General features: G+C 46.0%; 28 non-coding genes and 2 pseudogenes across 28 annotated transcripts; all 30 read right to left on the bottom strand.

The window, feature by feature from the left end:
* Positions 1–15337: 15337 nt before the first annotated feature.
* On the bottom strand, positions 15338–15501 carry LOC134617786 (U1 spliceosomal RNA). Its single transcript, XR_010091670.1, has one exon. It is a non-coding gene; the product is annotated as a U1 spliceosomal RNA (small nuclear RNA).
* A 182-nt stretch (positions 15502–15683) lies between these two features.
* On the bottom strand, positions 15684–15847 carry LOC134617785 (U1 spliceosomal RNA). Its single transcript, XR_010091669.1, has one exon. It is a non-coding gene; the product is annotated as a U1 spliceosomal RNA (small nuclear RNA).
* A 182-nt stretch (positions 15848–16029) lies between these two features.
* On the bottom strand, positions 16030–16193 carry LOC134617784 (U1 spliceosomal RNA). The gene has a single exon (XR_010091668.1). It is a non-coding gene; the product is annotated as a U1 spliceosomal RNA (small nuclear RNA).
* A 182-nt stretch (positions 16194–16375) lies between these two features.
* On the bottom strand, positions 16376–16539 carry LOC134617808 (U1 spliceosomal RNA). Its single transcript, XR_010091688.1, has one exon. It is a non-coding gene; the product is annotated as a U1 spliceosomal RNA (small nuclear RNA).
* Positions 16540–16721: 182 nt separating this feature from the next.
* Positions 16722–16885, bottom strand: LOC134617783 (U1 spliceosomal RNA). Its single transcript, XR_010091667.1, has one exon. It is a non-coding gene; the product is annotated as a U1 spliceosomal RNA (small nuclear RNA).
* A 182-nt stretch (positions 16886–17067) lies between these two features.
* On the bottom strand, positions 17068–17205 carry LOC134617862 (U1 spliceosomal RNA; annotated as a pseudogene).
* A 744-nt stretch (positions 17206–17949) lies between these two features.
* Positions 17950–18113, bottom strand: LOC134617782 (U1 spliceosomal RNA). Its single transcript, XR_010091666.1, has one exon. It is a non-coding gene; the product is annotated as a U1 spliceosomal RNA (small nuclear RNA).
* Positions 18114–18295: 182 nt separating this feature from the next.
* On the bottom strand, positions 18296–18459 carry LOC134617781 (U1 spliceosomal RNA). Its single transcript, XR_010091665.1, has one exon. It is a non-coding gene; the product is annotated as a U1 spliceosomal RNA (small nuclear RNA).
* A 182-nt stretch (positions 18460–18641) lies between these two features.
* Positions 18642–18805, bottom strand: LOC134617780 (U1 spliceosomal RNA). Its single transcript, XR_010091664.1, has one exon. It is a non-coding gene; the product is annotated as a U1 spliceosomal RNA (small nuclear RNA).
* A 182-nt stretch (positions 18806–18987) lies between these two features.
* LOC134617806 (U1 spliceosomal RNA) lies at positions 18988–19151 on the bottom strand. Its single transcript, XR_010091687.1, has one exon. It is a non-coding gene; the product is annotated as a U1 spliceosomal RNA (small nuclear RNA).
* A 182-nt stretch (positions 19152–19333) lies between these two features.
* Positions 19334–19497, bottom strand: LOC134617839 (U1 spliceosomal RNA). The gene has a single exon (XR_010091718.1). It is a non-coding gene; the product is annotated as a U1 spliceosomal RNA (small nuclear RNA).
* Positions 19498–19679: 182 nt separating this feature from the next.
* On the bottom strand, positions 19680–19817 carry LOC134617861 (U1 spliceosomal RNA; annotated as a pseudogene).
* A 745-nt stretch (positions 19818–20562) lies between these two features.
* LOC134617798 (U1 spliceosomal RNA) lies at positions 20563–20726 on the bottom strand. Its single transcript, XR_010091680.1, has one exon. It is a non-coding gene; the product is annotated as a U1 spliceosomal RNA (small nuclear RNA).
* A 182-nt stretch (positions 20727–20908) lies between these two features.
* Positions 20909–21072, bottom strand: LOC134617832 (U1 spliceosomal RNA). Its single transcript, XR_010091711.1, has one exon. It is a non-coding gene; the product is annotated as a U1 spliceosomal RNA (small nuclear RNA).
* Positions 21073–21254: 182 nt separating this feature from the next.
* LOC134617830 (U1 spliceosomal RNA) lies at positions 21255–21418 on the bottom strand. The gene has a single exon (XR_010091709.1). It is a non-coding gene; the product is annotated as a U1 spliceosomal RNA (small nuclear RNA).
* Positions 21419–21600: 182 nt separating this feature from the next.
* LOC134617826 (U1 spliceosomal RNA) lies at positions 21601–21764 on the bottom strand. Its single transcript, XR_010091706.1, has one exon. It is a non-coding gene; the product is annotated as a U1 spliceosomal RNA (small nuclear RNA).
* Positions 21765–21946: 182 nt separating this feature from the next.
* On the bottom strand, positions 21947–22110 carry LOC134617779 (U1 spliceosomal RNA). The gene has a single exon (XR_010091663.1). It is a non-coding gene; the product is annotated as a U1 spliceosomal RNA (small nuclear RNA).
* Positions 22111–22292: 182 nt separating this feature from the next.
* LOC134617778 (U1 spliceosomal RNA) lies at positions 22293–22456 on the bottom strand. The gene has a single exon (XR_010091662.1). It is a non-coding gene; the product is annotated as a U1 spliceosomal RNA (small nuclear RNA).
* A 182-nt stretch (positions 22457–22638) lies between these two features.
* On the bottom strand, positions 22639–22802 carry LOC134617822 (U1 spliceosomal RNA). Its single transcript, XR_010091701.1, has one exon. It is a non-coding gene; the product is annotated as a U1 spliceosomal RNA (small nuclear RNA).
* A 182-nt stretch (positions 22803–22984) lies between these two features.
* LOC134617777 (U1 spliceosomal RNA) lies at positions 22985–23148 on the bottom strand. The gene has a single exon (XR_010091661.1). It is a non-coding gene; the product is annotated as a U1 spliceosomal RNA (small nuclear RNA).
* A 182-nt stretch (positions 23149–23330) lies between these two features.
* LOC134617774 (U1 spliceosomal RNA) lies at positions 23331–23494 on the bottom strand. The gene has a single exon (XR_010091660.1). It is a non-coding gene; the product is annotated as a U1 spliceosomal RNA (small nuclear RNA).
* Positions 23495–23676: 182 nt separating this feature from the next.
* Positions 23677–23840, bottom strand: LOC134617773 (U1 spliceosomal RNA). The gene has a single exon (XR_010091659.1). It is a non-coding gene; the product is annotated as a U1 spliceosomal RNA (small nuclear RNA).
* Positions 23841–24022: 182 nt separating this feature from the next.
* Positions 24023–24186, bottom strand: LOC134617772 (U1 spliceosomal RNA). Its single transcript, XR_010091658.1, has one exon. It is a non-coding gene; the product is annotated as a U1 spliceosomal RNA (small nuclear RNA).
* Positions 24187–24368: 182 nt separating this feature from the next.
* LOC134617771 (U1 spliceosomal RNA) lies at positions 24369–24532 on the bottom strand. The gene has a single exon (XR_010091657.1). It is a non-coding gene; the product is annotated as a U1 spliceosomal RNA (small nuclear RNA).
* A 182-nt stretch (positions 24533–24714) lies between these two features.
* Positions 24715–24878, bottom strand: LOC134617821 (U1 spliceosomal RNA). The gene has a single exon (XR_010091700.1). It is a non-coding gene; the product is annotated as a U1 spliceosomal RNA (small nuclear RNA).
* A 182-nt stretch (positions 24879–25060) lies between these two features.
* On the bottom strand, positions 25061–25224 carry LOC134617770 (U1 spliceosomal RNA). The gene has a single exon (XR_010091656.1). It is a non-coding gene; the product is annotated as a U1 spliceosomal RNA (small nuclear RNA).
* Positions 25225–25406: 182 nt separating this feature from the next.
* On the bottom strand, positions 25407–25570 carry LOC134617769 (U1 spliceosomal RNA). The gene has a single exon (XR_010091655.1). It is a non-coding gene; the product is annotated as a U1 spliceosomal RNA (small nuclear RNA).
* Positions 25571–25752: 182 nt separating this feature from the next.
* On the bottom strand, positions 25753–25916 carry LOC134617768 (U1 spliceosomal RNA). Its single transcript, XR_010091654.1, has one exon. It is a non-coding gene; the product is annotated as a U1 spliceosomal RNA (small nuclear RNA).
* A 182-nt stretch (positions 25917–26098) lies between these two features.
* LOC134617767 (U1 spliceosomal RNA) lies at positions 26099–26262 on the bottom strand. Its single transcript, XR_010091653.1, has one exon. It is a non-coding gene; the product is annotated as a U1 spliceosomal RNA (small nuclear RNA).
* A 182-nt stretch (positions 26263–26444) lies between these two features.
* On the bottom strand, positions 26445–26608 carry LOC134617820 (U1 spliceosomal RNA). Its single transcript, XR_010091699.1, has one exon. It is a non-coding gene; the product is annotated as a U1 spliceosomal RNA (small nuclear RNA).
* Between the last annotated feature and the right edge of the window lie 136 nt (positions 26609–26744).

Below are 26744 nucleotides of genomic sequence, written 5' to 3'. Positions count from 1 at the left end.
ATTTCAAAAAACGCTCTCGTGGGTAAACATTCTTGAACAGCTTGCCACGCCAAGTCTTTGTGGGAATTTAACAGTATCTTATTATTAACATTGTCCCAAGCTATTTTGCTATGGTTTTCAGGAAGTTTCCCTATTGGAGTCATACTGACCGTTGGAGATAATATCTCCTCTAAATTGGCTCGAGTTATCTCCCGAGGTGTGATCTCTGTCGAAAAACACTTCAGCAATTGAATTACCACGTCATAGACAGCGGGGTATTGTTCAGAGAAAGGTACACTGAGAGGGCATCGCATGCCCCATGCCTGCAACACTCTCCAACCCACCCAAAACCTTGTGAAATATGGCCAAATCTTATCTTTAGGGTCACTGAAGCAAGCCCTGAGCACTGGGGCGATAAGCATTGCATTAAGTTTAGACGCAATTTCTGGGACTGCTCTCCCCCCTTTCTTTACCGGTCTGTACATAATTTCTCTCTTCAGTCTCTTGTGTTGGCCTCCCCAAAGGAAGTGAAACATAGCCTTCCTCAGTGAGGCTAATATTTTATATGGAATTGGTAGTGTAGTTGCCAGAAACGCTATAGACGCGATTACTTCAACCTTTAACACCAAAACTTTAGATATAAAGGAAAGTTCGCTGTCCTTCCAACTCAACAGCTTCCCTTGTATTTTTTGTAGTTTTGAGTTCCAATTCTTAGGTTGCATATTTTCTCCTATCTCCACCCCTAAAATTTTCATTGTTTCAAATTTTTCAGTCAAACCCCAATTCTCCTTAATCTCCCGCCACTTAAAATATATAACCTCGGTCTTACCCTTATTAATTCTCATCCCCGAAGCTGCCGTAAAGGCTTCATATACTGCCAGGCTTTCGTCTATCGACTTATCCGTAAGCACCAAAGTTATGTCATCCATATACATAGAAAATTTAACTTCCATCCCCCCACTACCTGGTGGGGTTAACCCTTTAATTGACTCATTGAGTCTTAATGCACATGCTAGTGGCTCCATCACCAGTATAAACAAAATAGTAGACAAAGGACATCCCTGCCGTACTCCAGATTTTACTGCGACCGTAGCGGTCTGTGCCCCATTTACAACAACCACACTACTACAACTAGTATATAACACCTGGATCCATCTCCTGAACCCTTCCCCAAATCCTAAATTGTTAAGAACTTTTATCAAAAAGACGTGACTAACACTGTCAAAGGCCTTTTCCAAATCCAGGCCTAGCACACAAAGGGGGGTATTCCGCTCTCGACTATAAAGGTAACTATCCCTTATAACCGCTAAGCTATCTGTCATCCTGCGACCTAGTATCCCACATGTTTGCTCCACTCCAATTAACTTAGGTACAACTGCCTGCAACCGGAAAAAAAGGGCTTTAGCTAAAATCTTGATGTCTACACCTAACAATGTCAGGGGTCTTCAGTTTCTTAGATCTTTTTTGGAGCCCTTTTTCCACAACAAGAAAATCACCCCTTTATTCATGGACAATGGCAATACACCTTTATCCCACCCTTCTTTATAGACCAAACACAAAGGGAGACTGAGTTGTTTCCAAAAGGTATGATAATATTCCTTAGGCAGGCCATCCAAACCTGGCGTCTTGTTATCTTGCATGCTTAACATAGCTCTTGTAATTTCATCAAGCGTTATATCTTCATCTAACACAGTTCTGTCATCCAAATCTAATCTTTGTGTTAACTTGAAAATAATGGATTTCACTATCTCTTCATCAATACTTTGCTCTTTATATAAATTGGCGTAAAAGGAATGTGTTGCCTCTAGAATTTCTTGTGTGCTTTCCACTTCTTTCCCTTCCCCGTTAATCAGACAGTCCATAATAGGTTTAGATTTGTACAGCTTCCTGAAAAAATATCTCGTGCAATTTTCATTTTCTTCCATATGTCTAACCCTACTCCTTACTAATACTCCTTTACTTTTCTCATTTAAAACTACCATCATTTCCTTTTTTAATTTCATGATCTCCTCACTCACATCAAAACCCAAATGAAGAAGGTTGTAATATCTTTGTAATTTTGCCTGCTTTCTTAATAGCCATTGTCTCCTCCCCTTTGCCAGCTTTCTTCCCTCAAGACTAAAAAATACTTGGGTCCTGGTCTTTATACTTTCCCACCATTCACCTACCGAATCATATAGAGGTTGTAAGGAGACCCATTGTTGTAACCTGAGTTTATATTTTCCTTCCACCTTCCCATTCTTTAATAAATTCAGGTTTAATTTCCATGGTCCCGGACACGGTTGAAAAAGGGTTTGTATGCTAAATCTACACGTTAACTTATGATGGTCAGAAAAAGGTACTGGTTCCACCTTACATGAAAGAGGCGTTAAGGCTTTGGTGGCAAACAGAAAATCGATTCGTGAAGCGGTCTTCCTATTGGACCAGGTGTATCCTGGGTCTGTTAGGGTTAAGAGATCTAAACACATCTTTCAGGTTACCATCATTAATTAAGTTTTCTAATGCACACGTACTTGAGTCCTTCTTAACTGTTGGGCTCACCCCCTGGCTTGCACTCATTCCCAGTGTACAATTAAAATCCCCGCCCATTATTATTTGTCTTCTACTACAAAGAAAGGGTTGTAATGTTTGAAATAATACAGTCCGTTCTTTCATATCTGTATGTCCATAAACATTAATAATCCTAAATTTACTCCCATTTTTCTCTACATCGATAAGTAAGGCTCTCCCATCCACCACAACTTCCACATTTTCTATGTTGATGGTTTTATTGTTATACAAAAACCCCACACCGGACATTCGATTTTGATTATCCCCTGACCAAAAGGATTGTCCATATGTCCATCGCTTTGCGAACTTTGCGTAATTGTCCATAAAGGGTAGGGCACATTCTTGAAGAAGACAAATGTCCCCACCAGTTTCGTGTAGTACACTAAAAACTGATTGGCATTTCACTGCATCATTCAACCCCCTCGTGTTAATCGTAGATACATGAAATGTATTTATGTTGGTTCTAAAGGGGGGGGGGGGGTCATTGCGCCCTGAAAACTTTATTATTGAGAGTTCTACTATAGCTTTACCTTCTTCTTTTTCTTGTGCGTGAGCTACGCCGCAGGCGTTGCTCTCTCGGCGTTGCTCTCTCGGCGTTGCTCTCTCGGCGTTGCTCTCTCGGCATTGCTCTCTCGGCGTTGCTTTCCTCCTTTTTTTCCTGGGCAGCTCCCAGGGTAGTTGTCGGGTCTTGCTCTTCAAATGGGGGTATTGGCAGGGGGTCAACTGAACCGCTGAGATCAGGGAACATGAGATCAAGCAGGTCTCTGCACTCTTTGGATGTTGACGGTAGAGTGAGGTTTTGGGTGCCTGAGAGAGGTGCCATCTCCTCCTGAATCGCCTCCTTTCTCTTAATGGAAACTAAGAGACAGGAGGCGGTCTCTTAGTTTCCATTTCTAATTGAGATACGTGCACATCAGGAATAGTCGTACGTACCCTTGGTGTTTTTAATAGTTGTTCACTCCCATCCATTAATCCTGTGGCCTCCCTTGTCACCACAGTCGTTGAATCCTCGTGCGTAGCTACTTGAGAGGGCTGGTCATCTACTCGTTCCCCACCCCAGCTGTCGGTCGTTTGATTCTTAACCACTTCCAGCTGGAGCTCGTTGGCTTGGTCATTACTTGCATCTTCTTCAGCTTGCGGGCCGATTCCAGTTAACATTGGTATCTCCTCTGATTGCTGTGGATGGGATCTTTTCACCCTGTTAGCATAAGATTGCAGACATGCCCTAAAAGTGTGACCTTCTTTACCACAAAGATTACATTTCCTTGGGAAAGGACATTCCCTTGCTATATGCTCCTCACTTTTACAGTTCTTACAAAACACATTGTCACACTCCATGGCTAAATGGTCGTTGCCACCACATTTCCGGCATGTCTTAGGTTGCCCGGGGTAAAACACATACCCTCTAATTACCCCAATTGGATAATTGGGGGCAGGTGGGTCAATTCACCAGAGTTCTCATCCCTGCGCAAGTGGACATAAAAACGATATGGTCCAGTTCGGATTCCATCCCCATCTTTTAGTTCCAATCCTCTTGTCACTGCGCATTTAAAAGACAACCAAGTCTTGATATCTTCCACTCTCACATGCTCCGAATGCATAATCACCATCACTGCTTTTGGTTCTCTACCTGATAACGGAGTCATTTTAATGTTCTCCGACTGGGGTCTAGATTGTTTGATTCTATTAAAAGTATCAATGCATGATTCAAACAATGTATTAGTGGCAAAGATCACCTCATAGATTTTCCTTCCAGGCAAGCCGAAAATGTAGTCAATCTGCATTGGAGAAAACCCCAATTCCTTCTGAATAACAATCCTGCTAAACTGTAGTCGGTCCATTTCGCAATTTCCTTGCATCTCAAAACACACGGCGTTCCTCCCGGAACCTGTCATGATAGCAGTTGCTGTCGTCATGGTGGGTCTGGGTGAACCCATTTCAATTTTCAAAAATTTTTATTGTTCTATTACAAAATTACTTCAATTCACTTAAAGTAAACAAGCATCAAATACACAAAGGGAGAAAAACAAAAAGAAACACCACAAAGGCAATCAGGACACAGACATACTTACACTTTGGCTTTACATACAATACTCAGATATTTCTTAGTACTTTCCACCTTTTATCTTATTCCCCTCTCCTTCCCGGAAGGGGCTGTATAATTTAATCTTTTAACAAACAAAACATACTAGTAAATATAATTCTTTCAAACATTCACATCTTTTAAACACACACAAAATCGTCATTCTCCCTAATATCTTGACATAGTTCACCATTATCCACCAAATACTTTCTCCCCCCAAATCACTTTCAAAAACCCTCTACATTATACTTTTTTATGCCAATTCGTCATTATTCAAATCATTCGTCTACTGACACAATAAGACACCATGAAAAGGTTATAATATTTCTACGTTAATAAACAACACTCTCCCATCCACCACAATCTCCACATTTCCTTTGTTAAGGGTTTCATTATTCAATAAAACCCACACACCTGAGACTCAATTCTGATTATCTCCCAACCAGAAGGATTGTCCATATGTCCATCTTTTCGCAAACTTTACTTAATTGACTATAAGAAACAAAGCACATTATTATGGGTTCTGTTGTAACTTTACCTTCTTCTTTTTCTTTCTCCGCCCAGGTCCCGCCGCGGGTATTACTCTCTCAATGTTGCTTTCTTCCTTAGTAGTCTGTGAAATTCCCGGAGCGGTTGTCAAGCCTTGCTCTTCAAAGGGGGGCATAGGCGGGGGGTCTGTAAGGCCCCCGCTTTCTAAATCGACATTCCCAGTGGAAGACTCTGTTGAGGTGTTTATTTGTCGTTTTTGTGAAGTTGTCGCTTCATAAAACCCAGATTGCATGAAGGGTTCAAGGCGGGTGGTTACTTTGTCTTCAACAGGACATGGGGGTAAAAGGAGTTCTTCCTCGTCTAGGCTAAAAGTGTGTTTTGGCTGTGTCGTTGCAAGATCGGGGAACATAAGATCAAGCAGGTCTCTACACTCTTTGGACGTTGACGGCAAAATGAGGCTTGGGGTACCTGGGAAGGATGCCATTTCCTCCTGAGATGTCTCATGTCTTTCAGGTTCCATTGCTATTTGTGATACTTGCGCCACGGAAGCTTCTAAAGGCATATTTGGTATTTCTAATGCACTTTTACTCCTGCCCATTAATTCTGTAGCCATCCCTGCGCTCACAGCCATTAGATCCTCGTGTGTGGCTACTTGAGGGGACCGGTCTTCTCCTCGTCCCCCACCCCTGCTGTCTCTCGTTTTGTTCATAGCCATTTCCAGCTGCAACTCGTTGACTTGGTCGTTACTTGTATCTTCTTCAACTTGCAGACGGTTTCCAATTACTGTTGGTACGTCCTCTAATTGCTGTAGCTGAGGTCTTTTCACCCTGTTAGCGTAAGATTGAGGACATACCCTGAAAGTATGCCCTTCTCTCCCACAAAGGTTACATTTCCTTGGGAAAGGACATTCCTTTGCAATGTGTTCGTCACTTTTACAGTTTTTACAAACCACGTTGTCGCACTCCATGGCTAAATGGTAGTTGCCGCCACATTTACGGCATGTCTTCGGTTGCCCCGGGTAGAAAACATATCCTCTGATTGCCCCTAATTGGATAATTGGGAGCAGGTGGGTCAAATCACCAGTGTTCTCATCTCTACGCAGATGAACATAGAAACGATATGCTCCGTTTCGGATTCCATCTTCGTCTTTTAAGTCCAAACCTCTCGTCACCACACATTTAAAGGACAACCAAGTCTTAATGTCTTCCACTCTCACATATTCGGAATGCATAATCACAGTCACAGCTTTGGGTTCTCTGCCTGATAACGGTGTCATCTTAATATTCTCCAACTGAGGACTAGATTGTTTAATTCTATTACAGTTTTTCTCCATTGGTTTGGCTCATTTCTTGAAACAGACATTACATTCTCAAAACTCTAAGATCATTTGTCAAAACACTCTTACAGTTCAGCACAACACTATAGCTCACCTGCAAAAGCTCATATCTCTTCCAAAACTGTTCACTCAGGCTTCAATCTAAATCCCTTTCCCATCTAAACAGTCAGTGTCTCCAAAATGGCAAAGATCCTTCTCAATAGCTTTGGCTCATTTCTCGACACAGATCGGACATTCTCATCATTCTTGGTGCTTTTGTCAAAATAAACCTGGATGGTTGATCACAACAACATGGTCCACCTGCAAAAGCTCATATCTCTCCTAAAACAGTTCACTCATGTGTCAAAACTACATTTCTTGCTAATCTGAATAGTCAGGGCCCCCAAAATGCATCGTCCCTTTGGCATTGTGTGAGTACTGCCATACAAAATGTTTAGATGTTTTGTCACTATGGCAGAGGACCAACAATATACAACAGAAAAGAGTAGCCTCCAAGGTTTGACATCACAGATTGCACTCACACTACCAAGGAAATTATAACCATTTTATATTCACACACAAAGAAAGTTTCATACATATGTAAAAAGAAAATGTACATTACAGTAGTAAATTGTATGAACACAAAATCAAAAAACAAGGACTTATTCAGTGGTCGCTGTACTCATTCTCCCGCTCTTGTCCACTGTCTTCACCCTCCTGATTATTTACACGCTGTTGTCCGTCTGGCCACAGATTCTCGTCCACATCACAGCGGATACTTTCTCTTGCGATGCAACGAGGGAAGAAACGGCGTGTATGGCGCAACCATCCCCTGCACTGATCTCCTGTAATGTCGTCACACGCTGCGTCCATAGCATGGAGCAGGGACGGCTGATCCTGAGCATGATGCTCATACACTCTCCACCTCCAAGCAGAGAAAAACTCCTCTATCGGATTGAGGAAAGGAGAGTAAAGTGGTCGGAACCCCATGACCATCCTTGGATGCGTTGCAAACCAGCCCCTAATGAGTGGGCTATGGTGGAAATTGACATTGTCCCACACAATTACATAAATGGGTAGGTGAGGCCCTATGAGACCTCTCTCATTTTCAGGGATAAAATCGGTATAAAGGCGATCCAAGAAGATGAGGAGCTTGTGTGTGTTGTATGGGCCAAGACTGGGGATGTGAGTGGCCACACCATTTTCAGAAATGGCAGCACACATAGTTATATTGCCCCCTCGCTGACATGGGACATCCACTGTGGCCCGGTGGCCAATAATATTACGGCCACGTCTTCGGCCCTTGGCCAGGTTGAAGCCAGCTTCATCCACGAACACCAGGATGTGAGGGGTCTCATGTCCTTCCAATGCCATTATTCTCTAAAATAGAGTAAAGAACATAAAATCAGTCATACAGAAGAGTCATATACTACAGTTAGACAATTACATGTTCTCCCCCACAGGTTCAATATACTACAGGCCACTACTCCAGTGGTTCTAAACTAGTGATAGGCCTATGAGGAAGTACTGCAGGGGTATTTGATAGAAAGGGGAGTGGGAAATACTGATGACTCACTGAGATGTTACAGTAAAACCTACAGTATTAGATTTGATTGGGAGACAACAAAATAAGGATTATAATGAGAATTGTATCATACAGTAAACTGCAGTTTTCTGTTGAAATTGTTGAAGTCAGATGCAGCAAATACTGATTCTGAAATCAGGTACAGGAGGTATTGAAACCAAATAAGTGAACTACTGCTTACTGTGATTACAGGTAAGGTTATAATGAGAGACAACCAGTAACTGACTTACATTTACATACTGGTAGCGCAGCTCCTTCACTCTGTCAGAGTTCCTCTCAAATGGTACCCTGTAGATTTGTTTCATTGTCATCTGATGCTCCTTCAAAACCCGGTCTATTGTGGAGATGCTTATTGTGTTTATATTCTGGAATATATGATTGTCCTGAAGGATGGCATCACGGATCTGTCTCAATGTGATGGCATTATTTACCATCACCATGTTACAAATCTCTCTTTCCTGTTGTTCATTGAGCAGTTTTCCTCTGCCACCCACGCGAGGTTGTCGTCCAATCCTACACATAGAACAGAATACAGTAAGTTACCAGTGTAATTGTATTATTGTTTTACTCACAGTAACTTCACCACAATCCTAATGCAACATTGCACAGTGACTGGAATACTACTCTAAACTGTATGAATTATGTAATTCCATAGTTTACAGTAATTTGTTCAATATCTTTCTTGTCATATTCAGTATCACAACAGTCCACTAGTCCTCTCCACCTGCTAGTATAGACCTACTACTGTAGGCAGATGCACACAAAATCTCTACAGTAAGTTATACATTTTTTGCCTCACGCACAGTGCCCTGTCCTATACAACATATAATTCCATCATAGATTACATAGAGTACATACCTGTTTTCCCTGCGAAAGGTTTGGATGATGGAGGAGACTGTAAAGCGAGGCACATTAGGCTGCACTCGACGACCTGCCTCTGCCATTGTGAGGCAATGGTTTATGACATGGTCTATAATTGTGGCCCGAATTTCATTCGGGACAGCACAGTGTCTTCGTGCACCTCGGCCTCTTCCCCCTATTCCTCCACCACGCATTCTCAGTCCTCTTATTCTTCTTCTTCCTCCTCTTCCTTGAGGGAGAACTTCCCCTTGTCCGTTTGCTTGGCCTTGTCTATCCATGTTCAGAGATCGGACTGGCTCTGGTCAGGCTCTATATATCTGTGTTTGGCAGCACACAATCATGGAACACACCTGTGTGTGACACTCCCCCTTCGTTAGTCTAGTTTCACCTGACTGTCAATGACTGTCATCAATTTATCAAATATTCAAAGAAATTCATATATGGTATTCATGGTATTATGTTCTTGACCAATTTTGACAATTGAACAGACAGTTGTGCATGCGAGTACTTATACAATGAAATCATGCTGACATGTTTTGGAGAGAATGATCATTAGACTGGGAATCAACTAATCAGTTTAGATCTACAAGATCTATTCATTTGGAAAATGTGCTAAATGTGGGCTAACTGTATAACTGTAGGCTACTTGTACTTAATCATTTGCAAAGATGCACTGAGACAATTGAGACATGTACTAAGACATTTGCCATTTGATAAAATGAATGAGAAATGCCATTCTGTTGTGAACATTTGCCAAGAGGTTTGGAGGTTTGTCCATGTTATTTTGAGAATGTCATTTCTGTTTCAAGAAATGAGCCAAACCAATGGAGAAAAACTGTAAACGTGTCAATACACAATTCAAACAACGTGTTGGTGGTAAAAATCACCTCATAACTTTTCCTTCCAGGCAAGCCGAAAATGTAGTCAATCTGCACTGGAGAAAAACCCAATTCCTTCTGGATAATAATCCTGCTGACCTGTAGTCGGTCCATTTTGCAATTTCCTTGCAACTCAAAACGCACAATGTTCCTCCTGGAACCTGTCATATTGGCAGCCGATGTCGTCTGGGTGGTGGGTCTGGGTGAACCAATTTCAATCTCAATTTTCAAAGAGTTTTATTGTTCAAAAACAAAATTACATCAGTTCATTCATACAAGAATAATGAGCCATCAAAGTTCAAAGACCCAAATGGGGAAACCCACAAAGGTAAAAAAAACAAACAGGACCAAAACAACAACAAAAATACTCTCACATTATTTTACATACAGAAGTTCAAATACTTCCTTGGTACTTTCCACATCTTTCTTTTGTTCTCTTCACTTTCACCAAGGGAGAGTCTTGTAATATAATCTTTCAACAAACTAATCATGCTGTTGATTACAACTCTTTCCGGTATTTCATACTTTTTAAATGCACAAATGTTTCTCACTCTCCACAAAGCATCTTTTACACAATTCGCTATTATCTACCAACATGTTTCCCCTTTCCCCCAATTTGTTTTCAAAAAACCATACATTATAGTTTCATATGTCAACTCTTCTTTACTGAAATCTTTCAACCACTGTCCTAATAGGCCCCATACTTTTTTTGCAAAGGAACTTTCCCAAAATATGTTTAACCGTCTCGTCTTCCCCACACCGCTTTCTTGGGCACTGTGCACTCCTCGTGCACTCCCTTTTTTTCAAAAAGGCTCTTGTCGGCAGAGATTCTTGAGCAGCTTGCCACGCTAAGTCCTTATGAGAATTTAGCAGAAGTTTATTATTTACATTACCCCAAGCCAGTTTAATGTGGAGTTCGTGTAATTTCCCTATCGGTGACATACTAACTGTTGGAAACAATATCTCCTCTATAGTTGCACGAGTTATCTCCTGAGGTGTAATCTTAGTCGGAAAACGTTTCAACAAATGAATCACTACCTTGTAAATTACAGGATATTGTTCAGAGAAGGGCACGTTAAGGGGGGGCCGCACACCCCACACCTGTAACACTCTCCAACCCACCCAAAACCTAGTAAAATATGGCCAAAGCTTATCTTTAGGATCACTAAAACATGCTTTAAGAATTAGAGCGATAAACATCGCATTACAGTTAGACTCGATTTCTGGTACTGCTCTCCCCCCTTTCCCTACTGGTCTAATACATAGTCTCTCGCTTTGCTCTCTCATGTTGACCTCCCCAAAGAAAATGAAACATAGCCTTCCTCAGTGATATTAATATTTTGTACGGGATTGGTAGCATGGTTGCCAAAAACGCTATAGAAGCAATTACTTTAGCTTTTAACACCAGGACCTTACCTATAAAGGACAGGTCCCTATCTTTCCAACTCAACAGTTTCCCTTGTATTTTTTGTAATTTTGAATTCCAATTCTTAATTCGCATATTTTCTCCTATTTCCACCCCTAAAATTTTCAACCTTTCTGATTTCTCTTGCAATCCCCATTTTTCTTTAATCTCCCGCCACATAAAATAAATCACCTCACTCTTACCTTTATTAATTCTCATCCCTGAGGCTGCTGTAAAGGCTTCACACACTGCCAGGCTTACATCTATCGACTTGTTATCTGTGAGCAACAAAGTTATATCATCCATGTACATGGAAAATTTAATTTCCAACCCTCAGCTATCCGGTGGGATCAACCCTTTAATTAGCTCATTAGCTCTTAATGCACATGCCAATGGCTCCATCACCAATATAAACAAAATAGGAGACAAGGGACATCCCTGCCTTACTCCAGATTTCACTGCAACCTTAGCGGTCTGTGCCCCATTCACAACCACAACACTACTACAACCTGTATATAACACCCGGATCCATCTCCTGAAACCTGCCCCAAATCCTAAACTATCAAGAACTTTCATCAAAAAGACGTGGTTGACATTGTCAAAGGCCTTTTCTAAATCCAGGCCCAACCCACAAAGGGGGATATTCCGCTCTAGGCTATAAAGGTAACTGTCCCTTATAACCGCTAAACTATCCGTCATCTTACGCCCTTGTATCCCGCATGTTTGTTCCACTCCAATTAACTTAGGCACTACTGTCTGCAACCGAAAAAAAAGGGCTTTAGCTAAAATCTTAACATCTACACCTAACAATGTCAGGGGTCTCCAATTCCTTAAATCTTTTTTAGAGCCCTTTTTCCACAGCAAAGAAATCGCCCCTGTATTCATGGACGCTGGCCATACCCCTTTATCCCACACTTCTTTATAGACCAAGCACAACAAAGGACTGAGTTGTTCCCAAAAGGCCTGATAATATTCCTTAGGTAAGCCATCCAAACCTGGCGTCTTGTTGTCTTGCATACTTATCATAGCTCTTGTGATCTCCTCTTGCGTTATATCTTCATCTAGCACTATGCTATCATCTGAATCTAATCTTTGTGTTAACTTGGAGATAAAGGATTCTGCAATCACTTCATCAATACTTTGATCTTTGTACAAATTGGTATAAAAGGAGTGTATTACCTCTAAAATTTCTTGGGTGCTTTCCACTTCTTTCCCTTCCCCATTAATCAGACAGTCCATAATGGGTTTTGATTTGTACAATTTTCTGAAAAAAATATCTTGTGCAATTTTCATTTTCTTCCATATGTTTAACCCTACTCCTTACTAGTACTCCTTTGCTTTTCTCATTTAACACAACCATCATTTCCTTTTTCAGGTTCATAATCTCCTCTCTTACATCAAAACCTAGATTAAGGAGGTTATAGTACCTTTGTAATTTTGCCTGCTTTCTCAATAACCATTGTCTCCTCCTCTTTGCCCGCTTTCTTCCTTCTAAACTGAAAAATACTTGAGTCCTAGTCTTTATACTCTCCCACCACTCACCTACCGAATTGTATAGCGGTTGTAAAGAGGCCCATTGTTGTAATTTGAGTTTATATCTTCCTTCCACCTTCCCTTCCTTTAATAGGTTCAGATTTAATTTCCATGGCCCCGGGCACAATTGAAAGGGGATTTGAATGCTAAATCTACACGTTACCTTATGGTGATCAGAAAAAGGAACTGGTTCCACCTTACATGACAGGGGTGTTAAGCCTTTGCTGGCAAACAAAAAATCAATCCGTGAAGTGGTCTTCTTGTTGGACCAGGTGTGTCCCGGATCTGTAGGGTTAAGAGATCTAAACACATCTTTCAGATTACCATCATTGATCAAATTTTCTAATACACAAGTACTTGAGTCTTTCTTAAGTGTTGGATTCACCCCCTGGCTTGCAGTCGTTTCCGGTGTACAATTAAAATCCCCGCCCATTATTATCTGTCGTCTATTACAAAGAAAAGGTTGTAATGTTTGAAATAATGCAGTCCGTTCTTTCATATCTGTATGTCCATAAACATTAATAATCCTAAATTTACTCCCGTTTTTTTCTACATCAACAAGTAACGCTCTGCCATCCACCACAACTTCCACATTTTCTATATTAATGGTTTTATTATTAAACAAAAACCCCACACCAGACATCCGATTTTGGTTATCCCCTGACCAAAAGGATTGTCCATATGTCCATCGTTTTGTAAACTTTGCATAATTGTCCATAAAGGGTAGGGCACATTCTAGAAGAAGACAAATGTCCCCACCCGTTTCGTGTAATACACTAAAAGCAGTTTGGCATTTCACTGCATCATTCAACCCTCTTGTATTAATCGTAGATACGTAAAATGTATTTATGTTGGTTCTAAAGGGGCGGTGGTCATTGTACTCTGACAAGCTTTATTATTGAGAGTTCTACTATAGCTTTACCTTCTTCTTTTTCTTCTTCCGTGGGAGCCACACCGAACTTGGTGCTCTCTCGTCGTTGCTTTCCTCCTGTTTTTCCTGAGCAACTCCCTGGCTAGGTGTCAGGAGTTGTTCTTCAAGTGAGGGTATTGGCAAGATGTCTGTATGGCCATGAATTTCCAAATCAAAGTTCCCAGTGGAAGACTCTGTTGAAGTATTTATCTGTCGTTTGTGTGAGGTCAGCGCTGCACAAAGGCCTGCTTCTAGCGGCGGTTCAGAGGGAGTATTTGCGTTATCTTCGATGTCACAAGGAGGTAATGAAACACCTCCCTCTTCTAAGGTGATAATATGTTTGGACTGAACCGTTGGAAGATCAGGGAAGATGAAGTCAAGCAGGTCTCTGCACTCTTGGGATGTTGACGGCCGCGCAAGGATTTGACTGCCTGAGAGAGAGGCCCTCTCCTCTTGAATTCCCTCCTGTATCTTGGTTTCCATTTCTAATTGAGGTAGATACACGTCAGGATTAATCATAGACACTCTTTGTGTCTTTAATCGTTGTTCACTCCCATCCATTAATCCTGTGGTCTCCTCTGTCATCACCTTCGCTGAATCCTCGTGTGTAATTACGTGGGGGGGCTGGTCATCTACTCGTTCCTCACCCCAGCTGCAGGTCGTTTGGCCCTCAACCACTTCCTGCTGGAGCTCGCTGGCCTGGTCATTACCTACATCTTCATCAGCTTGCGGACCTCCTCCAGTTAGCATTGGCATCTCCTCTAATTGCTGCAGCTGTGGTCTTTTCACTCTGTTTGCATAGGATTGGGGACATGCCCTAAAAGTATGTCCTTCTTCCCCGCAAAGGTTGCATTTCCTTGGGAAGGGGCATTCCCCTGAAAAGTGCTCGTCACTATTACAGTTTTTACAAACCACATTTTCGCACTCTGCGGCTAGATGGTCGTCGCCGCCACATTTACGACATGTCTTGGGTTGCCCGGGGTAAAAAACATATCCTCTGATTGCCCCCAATTGAATAATTGGGGGCAGGTGAGTCAAATCACCAGAGCTCTCATCTCTATGCAGATGAACATAGAAACGATATGCTCCGGTTCTGATTCCATCTTCGTCTTTTAAGTCCAAACCTTTCGTCACCACACATTTAAAGGACAACCAAGTCTTGATATCTTCCAATCTCACATATTCGGAATGCATAATCACTGTCACTACTTTAGGTTCTCTGCCTGATAATGGTGTCATCTTAATATTCTCCAGCTGAGGCCTAGTTTGTTTAAGTCTATTAAACTTGTCAATACATGATTCAAAAAGTGTTTTGGTAGCAAAAATCACCTCATAAGTTTTCCTTCCAGGCAAGCCGAAAATGTAGTCAATTTGCATGGGGGAAAATCCCAATTCCTTCTGGATAACAATCCTACTGAACTGTAGTCGATCCATTTCGCAATTGCCTTGCATCTCAAAACGCACAGCGTTCCTTCTGGAACCTGTAATATTAGCCATCGATGTCGCCATGGTTCACCCTGGGTGAACCACCTTAGTGATCATGGTATCTCCCCTGCCAGGTAAGTATGAGTTGGCAGTGTGGGAGACAGGGGTCCCCTTTCCACATGCAGCACTCTGGCTGATTGTGCCAAACACGCATAATGCCTGAATCCAGTGACGGTGAGCACGCCATTGCATTTTGTCCCAGTTCAAAGGCCACACCGAGAGAAGTGAGCAGACACGTGGATCTTTGCTTTTGGACACAAGAGTGAGGGGAGAGCGCGAACGCAGTCCCCCACTACCACAAATTATGCAGTTGAGATTCCCGCATTTGGGGAATTCACAGGGGTCAGCACAACCGCAGTGCAATGGCTGAGCCTCGCCCTGGGTGAACCACCTTGGTGATCATGGTATCTCCCCTGCCAGGTAAGTATGAGTTGGCAGTGTGGGAGACAGGGGTCCCCTTTCCACATGCAGCACTCTGGTTGATGGTGCCTAACACGCGTATTGCCTGAATCCAGTGACGGTGAGCACGCCATTGCATTTTGTCCCAGTTCAAAGGCCACACCGAGAGAAGTGAGCAGACACGTGGATCTTTGCTTTTGGACACAAGAGTGAGGGGAGAGCGCGAACGCAGTCCCCCACTACCACAAATTATGCAGTTGAGATTCCCGCATTTGGGGAATTCACAGGGGTCAGCACAACCGCAGTGCAATGGCTGAGCCTCGCCCTGGGTGAACCACCTTGGTGATCATGGTATCTCCCCTGCCAGGTAAGTATGAGTTGGCAGTGTGGGAGACAGGGGTCCCGTTTCCACATGCAGCACTCTGGCTGATGGTGCCTAACACGCATAATGCCTGAATCCAGTGACGGTGAGAACGCCATTGCATTTTGTCCCAGTTCAAAGGCCACACCGAGAGAAGTGAGCAGACACGTAGATCTTTGCTTTTGGACACAAGAGTGAGGGGAGAGCGCGAACGCAGTCCCCCACTACCACAAATTATGCAGTTGAGATTCCCGCATTTGGGGAATTCACAGGGGTCAGCACAACCGCAGTGCAATGGCTGAGCCTCGCCCTGGGTGAACCACCTTGGTGATCATGGTATCTCCCCTGCCAGGTAAGTATGAGTTGGCAGTGTGGGAGACAGGGGTCCCCTTTCCACATGCAGCACTCTGGCTGATGGTGCCTAACACGCATAATGCCTGAATCCAGTGACGGTGAGCACGCCATTGCATTTTGTCCCAGTTCAAAGGCCACACCGAGAGAAGTGAGCAGACACGTGGATCTTTGCTTTTGGACACAAGAGTGAGGGAAGAGCGCGAACGCAGTCCCCCACTACCACAAATTATGCAGTTGAGATTCCCGCATTTGGGGAATTCACAGGGGTCAGCACAACCGCAGTGCAATGGCTGAGCCTCGCCCTGGGTGAACCACCTTGGTGATCATGGTATCTCCCCTGCCAGGTAAGTATGAGTTGGCAGTGTGGGAGACAGGGGTCCCGTTTCCACATGCAGCACTCTGGCTGATGGTGCCTAACACGCATAATGCCTGAATCCAGTGACGGTGAGCACGCCATTGCATTTTGTCCCAGTTCAAAGGCCACACCGTGAGAAGTAAGCAGACACGTAGATCTTTGCTTTTGGACACAAGAGTGAGGGGAGAGCGCGAACGCAGTCCCCCACTACCACAAATTATGCAGTTGAGATTCCCGCATTTGGGGAATTCACAGGGGTCAGCACAACCGCAGTGCAATGGCTGAGCCTCGCCCTGGGTGAACCACCTTGGTGATCATGGTATCTCCCCTGCCAGGTAAGTATGAGTTGGCAGTGTGGGAGACAGGGGTCCCCTTTCCACATGCAGCACTCTGGCTGATGGTGCCTAACACGCATAATGCCTGAATCCAGTGACGGTGAGCACGCCATTGCATTTTGTCCCAGTTCAAAGGCCACACCGAGAGAAGTGAGCAGACACGTGGATCTTTGCTTTTGGACACAAGAGTGAGGGAAGAGCGCGAACGCAGTCCCCCACTACCACAAATTATGCAGTTGAGATTCCCGCATTTGGGGAATTCACAGGGGTCAGCACAACCGCAGTGCAATGGCTGAGCCTCGCCCTGGGTGAACCAATTTTCAATTTTCAATTTTCAAAATTTTTTATTGTTCATTACAAAAAAGGCACTACAAATTCTTAACTTTGAACAAAAAACAAAAAATTAAAAATGCAAAAAAAAAAAAAAACACCCCACAAACTCTGCAATAAAAACGAAAATAGAAATTAAAATTAAGAATGAACCTGGGGTCCCCTATTCCATTTTTCCCAACTAGTCATCTATGTATTTTTATACTTCCTTCTTCAAAGGGATATTTTCTCTTAAAAAATAATCATTCAACAAATTACAGGCACTATTTACCACAACTCGTGCAGAAATTTCATATTTTTTAAAAATACAAATATTTCTCGCTCTCCATAATGCATCTTTAACACAATTCACAATTATCCACCAACGATCTTCCTCCCCCCCCCCTTCCCTTTCAAAATCCCATACATTATACATTCATATGTTAGGTCTCTTTTATATAACTCTTTCAACCGGTGTCTTAATAAACACCACACCTTCTTAGCAAAAGAACATTCCCAAAACAAATGCTTAACCGTCTCGTCATTTCCACATCTCAACCTTGGGCACTGTGCACTCTTCGTGCACTCTCTTGCTTTCAAAAAGGCTCTTGTGGGTAAGCATTCCAAAACTGCTTGCCAAGCTAAGTCTTTATGAATATTTAACAAAAGCTTATTATTAACGTTAAGCCATGCCGTTTTACAGAGGTTTTCTGGAAGTTTCCCTACTGGATCTACGTGGATCTTTGCTTTTGGACACAAGAGTGAGGGGAGAGCGCGAACGCAGTCCCCCACTACCACAAATTATGCAGTTGAGATTCCCGCATTTGGGGAATTCACAGGGGTCAGCACAACCGCAGTGCAATGGCTGAGCCTCGCCCTGGGTGAACCACCTTGGTGATCATGGTATCTCCCCTGCCAGGTAAGTATGAGTTGGCAGTGTGGGAGACAGGGGTCCCCTTTCCACATGCAGCACTCTGGTTGATGGTGCCTAACACGCATATTGCCTGAATCCAGTGACAGTGAGCACGGCATTGCATTTTGTCCCAGTTCAAAGGCCACACCGAGAGAAGTGAGCAGACACGTGGATCTTTGCTTTTGGACACAAGAGTGAGGGGAGAGCGCGAACGCAGTCCCCCACTACCACAAATTATGCAGTTGAGATTCCCGCATTTGGGGAATTCACAGGGGTCAGCACAACCGCAGTGCAATGGCTGAGCCTCGCCCTGGGTGAACCACCTTGGTGATCATGGTATCTCCCCTGCCAGGTAAGTATGAGTTGGCAGTGTGGGAGACAGGGATCCCCTTTCCACATGCAGCACTCTGGCTCATGGTGCCTAACACGCATAATGCCTGAATCCAGTGACGGTGAGCACGCCATTGCATTTTGTCCCAGTTCAAAGGCCACACCGAGAGAAGTGAGCAGACACGTAGATCTTTGCTTTTGGACACAAGAGTGAGGGGAGAGCGCGAACGCAGTCCCCCACTACCACAAATTATGCAGTTGAGATTCCCGCATTTGGGGAATTCACAGGGGTCAGCACAACCGCAGTGCAATGGCTGAGCCTCGCCCTGGGTGAACCACCTTGGTGATCATGGTATCTCCCCTGCCAGGTAAGTATGAGTTGGCAGTGTGGGAGACAGGGGTCCCCTTTCCACATGCAGCACTCTGGTTGATGGTGCCTAACACGCATAATGCCTGAATCCAGTGACGGTGAGCACGCCATTGCATTTTGTCCCAGTTCAAAGGCCACACCGAGAGAAGTGAGCAGACACGTGGATCTTTGCTTTTGGACACAAGAGTGAGGGAAGAGCGCGAACGCAGTCCCCCACTACCACAAATTATGCAGTTGAGATTCCCGCATTTGGGGAATTCACAGGGGTCAGCACAACCGCAGTGCAATGGCTGAGCCTCGCCCTGGGTGAACCACCTTGGTGATCATGGTATCTCCCCTGCCAGGTAAGTATGAGTTGGCAGTGTGGGAGACAGGGGTCCCGTTTCCACATGCAGCACTCTGGCTGATGGTGCCTAACACGCATAATGCCTGAATCCAGTGACGGTGAGCACGCCATTGCATTTTGTCCCAGTTCAAAGGCCACACCGTGAGAAGTAAGCAGACACGTGGATCTTTGCTTTTGGACACAAGAGTGAGGGGAGAGCGCGAACGCAGTCCCCCACTACTACAAATTATGCAGTTGAGATTCTCGCATTTGGGGAATTCACAGGGGTCAGCACAACCGCAGTGCAATGGCTGAGCCTCGCCCTGGGTGAACCACCTTGGTGATCATGGTATCTCCCCTGCCAGGTAAGTATGAGTTGGCAGTGTGGGAGACAGGGGTCCCCTTTCCACATGCAGCACTCTGGCTGATGGTGCCTAACACGCATAATGCCTGAATCCAGTGACGGTGAGCACGCCATTGCATTTTGTCCCAGTTCAAAGGCCACACCGAGAGAAGTGAGCAGACACGTGGATCTTTGCTTTTGGACACAAGAGTGAGGGAAGAGCGCGAACGCAGTCCCCCACTACCACAAATTATGCAGTTGAGATTCCCGCATTTGGGGAATTCACAGGGGTCAGCACAACCGCAGTGCAATGGCTGAGCCTCGCCCTGGGTGAACCAATTTTCAATTTTCAATTTTCAAAATTTTTTATTGTTCATTACAAAAAAGGCACTACAAATTCTTAACTTTGAACAAAAAACAAAAAATTAAAAATGCAAAAAAAAAAAAAAACACCCCACAAACTCTGCAATAAAAACGAAAATAGAAATTAAAATTAAGAATGAACCTGGGGTCCCCTATTCCATTTTTCCCAACTAGTCATCTATGTATTTTTATACTTCCTTCTTCAAAGGGATATTTTCTCTTAAAAAATAATCATTCAACAAATTACAGGCACTATTTACCACAACTCGTGCAGAAATTTCATATTTTTTAAAAATACAAATATTTCTCGCTCTCCATAATGCATCTTTAACACAATTCACAATTATCCACCAACGATCTTCCTCCCCCCCCCCCTTCCCTTTCAAAATCCCATACATTATACATTCATATGTTAGGTCTCTTTTATATAACTCTTTCAACCAGTGTCTTAATAAACACCACACCTTCTTAGCAAAAGAACATTCCCAAAACAAATGCTTAACCGTCTCGTCATTTCCACATCTCAACCTTGGGCACTGTGCACTCTTCGTGCACTCTCTTGCTTTCAAAAAGGCTCTTGTGGGTAAGCATTCCAAAACTGCTTGCCAAGCTAAGTCTTTATGAATATTTAACAAAAGCTTATTATTAACGTTAAGCCATGCCGTTTTACAGAGGTTTTCTGGAAGTTTCCCTACTGGATCTACGTGGATCTTTGCTTTTGGACACAAGAGTGAGGGGAGAGCGTGAACGCAGTCCCCCACTACCACAAATTATGCAGTTGAGATTCCCGCATTTGGGGAATTCACAGGGGTCAGCACAACCGCAGTGCAATGGCTGAGCCTCGCCCTGGGTGAACCACCTTGGTGATCATGGTATCTCCCCTGCCAGGTAAGTATGAGTTGGCAGTGTGGGAGACAGGGGTCCCCTTTCCACATGCAGCACTCTGGCTGATGGTGCCTAACACGCATAATGCCTGAATCCAGTGACGGTGAGCACGCCATTGCATTTTGTCCCAGTTCAAAGGCCACACCGAGAGAAGTGAGCAGACACGTGGATCTTTGCTTTTGGACACAAGAGTGAGGGGAGAGCGCGAACGCAGTCCCCCACTACCACAAATTATGCAGTTGAGATTCCCGCATTTGGGGAATTCACAGGGGTCAGCACAACCGCAGTGCAATGGCTGAGCCTCGCCCTGGGTGAACCACCTTGGTGATCATGGTATCTCCCATGCCAGGTAAGTATGAGTTGGCAGTGTGGGAGACAGGGGTCCCCTTTCCACATGCAGCACTCTGGCTGATGGTGCCTAACACGCATAATGCCTGAATCCAGTGACGGTGAGCACGCCATTGCATTTTGTCCCAGTTCAAAGGCCACACCGAGAGAAGTGAGCAGACACGTAGATCTTTGCTTTTGGACACAAGAGTGAGGGGAGAGCGCGAACGCAGTCCCCCACTACCACAAATTATGTAGTTGAGATTCCCGCATTTGGGGAATTCACAGGGGTCAGCACAACCGCAGTGCAATGGCTGAGCCTCGCCCTGGGTGAACCACCTTGGTGATCATGGTATCTCCCCTGCCAGGTAAGTATGAGTTGGCAGTGTGGGAGACAGGGGTCCCCTTTCCACATGCAGCACTCTGGCTGATTGTGCAAAACACGCATAATGCCTGAATCCAGTGACGGTGAGCACGCCATTGCATTTTGTCCCAGTTCAAAGGCCACACCGAGAGAAGTGAGCAGACACGTGGATCTTTGCTTTTGGACACAAGAGTGAGGGGAGAGCGCGAACGCAGTCCCCCACTACCACAAATTATGCAGTTGAGATTCCAGCATTTGGGGAATTCACAGGGGTCAGCACAACCGCAGTGCAATGGCTGAGCCTCGCCCTGGGTGAACCACCTTGGTGATCATGGTATCTCCCCTGCCAGGTAAGTATGAGTTGGAAGTGTGGGAGACAGGGGTCCCCTTTCCACATGCAGCACTCTGGCTGATGGTGCCTAACACACATAATGCCTGAATCCAGTGACGGTGAGCACGCCATTGCATTTTGTCCCAGTTCAAAGGCCACACCGAGAGAAGTGAGCAGACACGTGGATCTTTGCTTTTGGACACAAGAGTGAGGGGAGAGCGCGAACGCAGTCCCCCACTACCACAAATTATGCAGTTGAGATTCCCGCATTTGGGGAATTCACAGGGGTCAGCACAACCGCAGTGCAATGGCTGAGCCTCGCCCTGGGTGAACCACCTTGGTGATCATGGTATCTCCCCTGCCAGGTAAGTATGAGTTGGCAGTGTGGGAGACAGGGGTCCCCTTTCCACATGCAGCACTCTGGTTGATGGTGCCTAACACGCGTATTGCCTGAATCCAGTGACGGTGAGCACGCCATTGCATTTTGTCCCAGTTCAAAGGCCACACCGAGAGAAGTGAGCAGACACGTGGATCTTTGCTTTTGGACACAAGAGTGAGGGGAGAGCGCGAACGCAGTCCCCCACTACCACAAATTATGCAGTTGAGATTCCCGCATTTGGGGAATTCACAGGGGTCAGCACAACCGCAGTGCAATGGCTGAGCCTCGCCCTGGGTGAACCACCTTGGTGATCATGGTATCTCCCCTGCCAGGTAAGTATGAGTTGGCAGTGTGGGAGACAGGGGTCCCCTTTCCACATGCAGCACTCTGGCTGATGGTGCCTAACATGCATAATGCCTGAATCCAGTGACGGTGAGCACGCCATTGCATTTTGTCCCAGTTCAAAGGCCACACCGAGAGAAGTGAGCAGACACGTGGATCTTTGCTTTTGGACACAAGAGTGAGGGGAGAGCGCGAACGCAGTCCCCCACTACCACAAATTATGCAGTTGAGATTCCCGCATTTGGGGAATTCACAGGGGTCAGCACAATCGCAGTGCAATGGCTGAGCCTCGCCCTGGGTGAACCACCTTGGTGATCATGGTATCTCCCCTGCCAGGTAAGTATGAGTTAGCAGTGTGGGAGACAGGGGTCCCGTTTCCACATGCAGCACTCTGGCTGATGGTGCCTAACACGCATAATGCCTGAATCCAGTGACGGTGAGCACGCCATTGCATTTTGTCCCAGTTCAAAGGCCACACCGAGAGAAGTGAGCAGACACGTAGATCTTTGCTTTTGGACACAAGAGTGAGGGGAGAGCGCGAACGCAGTCCCCCACTACCACAAATTATGCAGTTGAGATTCCCGCATTTGGGGAATTCACAGGGGTCAGCACAACCGCAGTGCAATGGCTGAGCCTCGCCCTGGGTGAACCACCTTGGTGATCATGGTATCTCCCCTGCCAGGTAAGTATGAGTTGGCAGTGTGGGAGACAGGGGTCCCCTTTCCACATGCAGCACTCTGGCTGATTGTGCCAAACACGCATAATGCCTGAATCCAGTGACGGTGAGCACGCCATTGCATTTTGTCCCAGTTCAAAGGCCACACCGAGAGAAGTGAGCAGACACGTGGATCTTTGCTTTTGGACACAAGAGTGAGGGGAGAGCGCGAACGCAGTCCCCCACTACCACAAATTATGCAGTTGAGATTCCCGCATTTGGGGAATTCACAGGGGTCAGCACAACCGCAGTGCAATGGCTGAGCCTCGCCCTGGGTGAACCACCTTGGTGATCATGGTATCTCCCCTGCCAGGTAAGTATGAGTTGGCAGTGTGGGAGACAGGGGTCCCCTTTCCACATGCAGCACTCTGGTTGATGGTGCCTAACACGCGTATTGCCTGAATCCAGTGACGGTGAGCACGCCATTGCATTTTGTCCCAGTTCAAAGGCCACACCGAGAGAAGTGAGCAGACACGTGGATCTTTGCTTTTGGACACAAGAGTGAGGGGAGAGCGCGAACGCAGTCCCCCACTACCACAAATTATGCAGTTGAGATTCCCGCATTTGGGGAATTCACAGGGGTCAGCACAACCGCAGTGCAATGGCTGAGCCTCGCCCTGGGTGAACCACCTTGGTGATCATGGTATCTCCCCTGCCAGGTAAGTATGAGTTGGCAGTGTGGGAGACAGGGGTCCCCTTTCCACATGCAGCACTCTGGCTGATGGTGCCTAACATGCATAATGCCTGAATCCAGTGACGGTGAGCACGCCATTGCATTTTGTCCCAGTTCAAAGGCCACACCGAGAGAAGTGAGCAGACACGTGGATCTTTGCTTTTGGACACAAGAGTGAGGGGAGAGCGCGAACGCAGTCCCCCACTACCACAAATTATGCAGTTGAGATTCCCGCATTTGGGGAATTCACAGGGGTCAGCACAACCGCAGTGCAATGGCTGAGCCTCGCCCTGGGTGAACCACCTTGGTGATCATGGTATCTCCCCTGCCAGGTAAGTATGAGTTGGCAGTGTGGGAGACAGGGGTCCCCTTTCCACATGCAGCACTCTGGTTGATGGTGCCTAACACGCGTATTGCCTGAATCCAGTGACGGTGAGCACGCCATTGCATTTTGTCCCAGTTCAAAGGCCACACCGAGAGAAGTGAGCAGACACGTGGATCTTTGCTTTTGGACACAAGAGTGAGGGGAGAGCGCGAACGCAGTCCCCCACTACCACAAATTATGCAGTTGAGATTCCCGCATTTGGGGAATTCACAGGGGTCAGCACAACCGCAGTGCAATGGCTGAGCCTCGCCCTGGGTGAACCACCTTGGTGATCATGGTATCTCCCCTGCCAGGTAAGTATGAGTTGGCAGTGTGGGAGACAGGGGTCCCCTTTCCACATGCAGCACTCTGGCTGATGGTGCCTAACATGCATAATGCCTGAATCCAGTGACGGTGAGCACGCCATTGCATTTTGTCCCAGTTCAAAGGCCACACCGAGAGAAGTGAGCAGACACGTGGATCTTTGCTTTTGGACACAAGAGTGAGGGGAGAGCGCGAACGCAGTCCCCCACTACCACAAATTATGCAGTTGAGATTCCCGCATTTGGGGAATTCACAGGGGTCAGCACAATCGCAGTGCAATGGCTGAGCCTCGCCCTGGGTGAACCACCTTGGTGATCATGGTATCTCCCCTGCCAGGTAAGTATGAGTTAGCAGTGTGGGAGACAGGGGTCCCGTTTCCACATGCAGCACTCTGGCTGATGGTGCCTAACACGCATAATGCCTGAATCCAGTGACGGTGAGCACGCCATTGCATTTTGTCCCAGTTCAAAGGCCACACCGAGAGAAGTGAGCAGACACGTAGATCTTTGCTTTTGGACACAAGAGTGAGGGGAGAGCGCGAACGCAGTCCCCCACTACCACAAATTATGCAGTTGAGATTCCCGCATTTGGGGAATTCACAGGGGTCAGCACAACCGCAGTGCAATGGCTGAGCCTCGCCCTGGGTGAACCACCTTGGTGATCATGGTATCTCCCCTGCCAGGTAAGTATGAGTTGGCAGTGTGGGAGACAGGGGTCCCCTTTCCACATGCAGCACTCTGGCTGATTGTGCCAAACACGCATAATGCCTGAATCCAGTGACGGTGAGCACGCCATTGCATTTTGTCCCAGTTCAAAGGCCACACCGAGAGAAGTGAGCAGACACGTGGATCTTTGCTTTTGGACACAAGAGTGAGGGGAGAGCGCGAACGCAGTCCCCCACTACCACAAATTATGCAGTTGAGATTCCCGCATTTGGGGAATTCACAGGGGTCAGCACAACCGCAGTGCAATGGCTGAGCCTCGCCCTGGGTGAACCACCTTGGTGATCATGGTATCTCCCCTGCCAGGTAAGTATGAGTTGGCAGTGTGGGAGACAGGGGTCCCCTTTCCACATGCAGCACTCTGGTTGATGGTGCCTAACACGCGTATTGCCTGAATCCAGTGACGGTGAGCACGCCATTGCATTTTGTCCCAGTTCAAAGGCCACACCGAGAGAAGTGAGCAGACACGTGGATCTTTGCTTTTGGACACAAGAGTGAGGGGAGAGCGCGAACGCAGTCCCCCACTACCACAAATTATGCAGTTGAGATTCCCGCATTTGGGGAATTCACAGGGGTCAGCACAACCGCAGTGCAATGGCTGAGCCTCGCCCTGGGTGAACCACCTTGGTGATCATGGTATCTCCCCTGCCAGGTAAGTATGAGTTGGCAGTGTGGGAGACAGGGGTCCCCTTTCCACATGCAGCACTCTGGCTGATGGTGCCTAACATGCATAATGCCTGAATCCAGTGACGGTGAGCACGCCATTGCATTTTGTCCCAGTTCAAAGGCCACACCGAGAGAAGTGAGCAGACACGTGGATCTTTGCTTTTGGACACAAGAGTGAGGGGAGAGCGCGAACGCAGTCCCCCACTACCACAAATTATGCAGTTGAGATTCCCGCATTTGGGGAATTCACAGGGGTCAGCACAACCGCAGTGCAATGGCTGAGCCTCGCCCTGGGTGAACCACCTTGGTGATCATGGTATCTCCCCTGCCAGGTAAGTATGAGTTGGCAGTGTGGGAGACAGGGGTCCCCTTTCCACATGCAGCACTCTGGTTGATGGTGCCTAACACGCGTATTGCCTGAATCCAGTGACGGTGAGCACGCCATTGCATTTTGTCCCAGTTCAAAGGCCACACCGAGAGAAGTGAGCAGACACGTGGATCTTTGCTTTTGGACACAAGAGTGAGGGGAGAGCGCGAACGCAGTCCCCCACTACCACAAATTATGCAGTTGAGATTCCCGCATTTGGGGAATTCACAGGGGTCAGCACAATCGCAGTGCAATGGCTGAGCCTCGCCCTGGGTGAACCACCTTGGTGATCATGGTATCTCCCCTGCCAGGTAAGTATGAGTTAGCAGTGTGGGAGACAGGGGTCCCGTTTCCACATGCAGCACTCTGGCTGATGGTGCCTAACACGCATAATGCCTGAATCCAGTGACGGTGAGCACGCCATTGCATTTTGTCCCAGTTCAAAGGCCACACCG

This window comes from Pelmatolapia mariae, linkage group LG18 (assembly GCF_036321145.2).
Source record: "Pelmatolapia mariae isolate MD_Pm_ZW linkage group LG18, Pm_UMD_F_2, whole genome shotgun sequence".
NCBI lineage: Eukaryota > Metazoa > Chordata > Actinopteri > Cichliformes > Cichlidae > Pelmatolapia > Pelmatolapia mariae.
The sequence above is the reverse complement of the archived record's forward strand: the minus strand, read 5'-3'. Positions and strand labels throughout refer to the sequence as shown.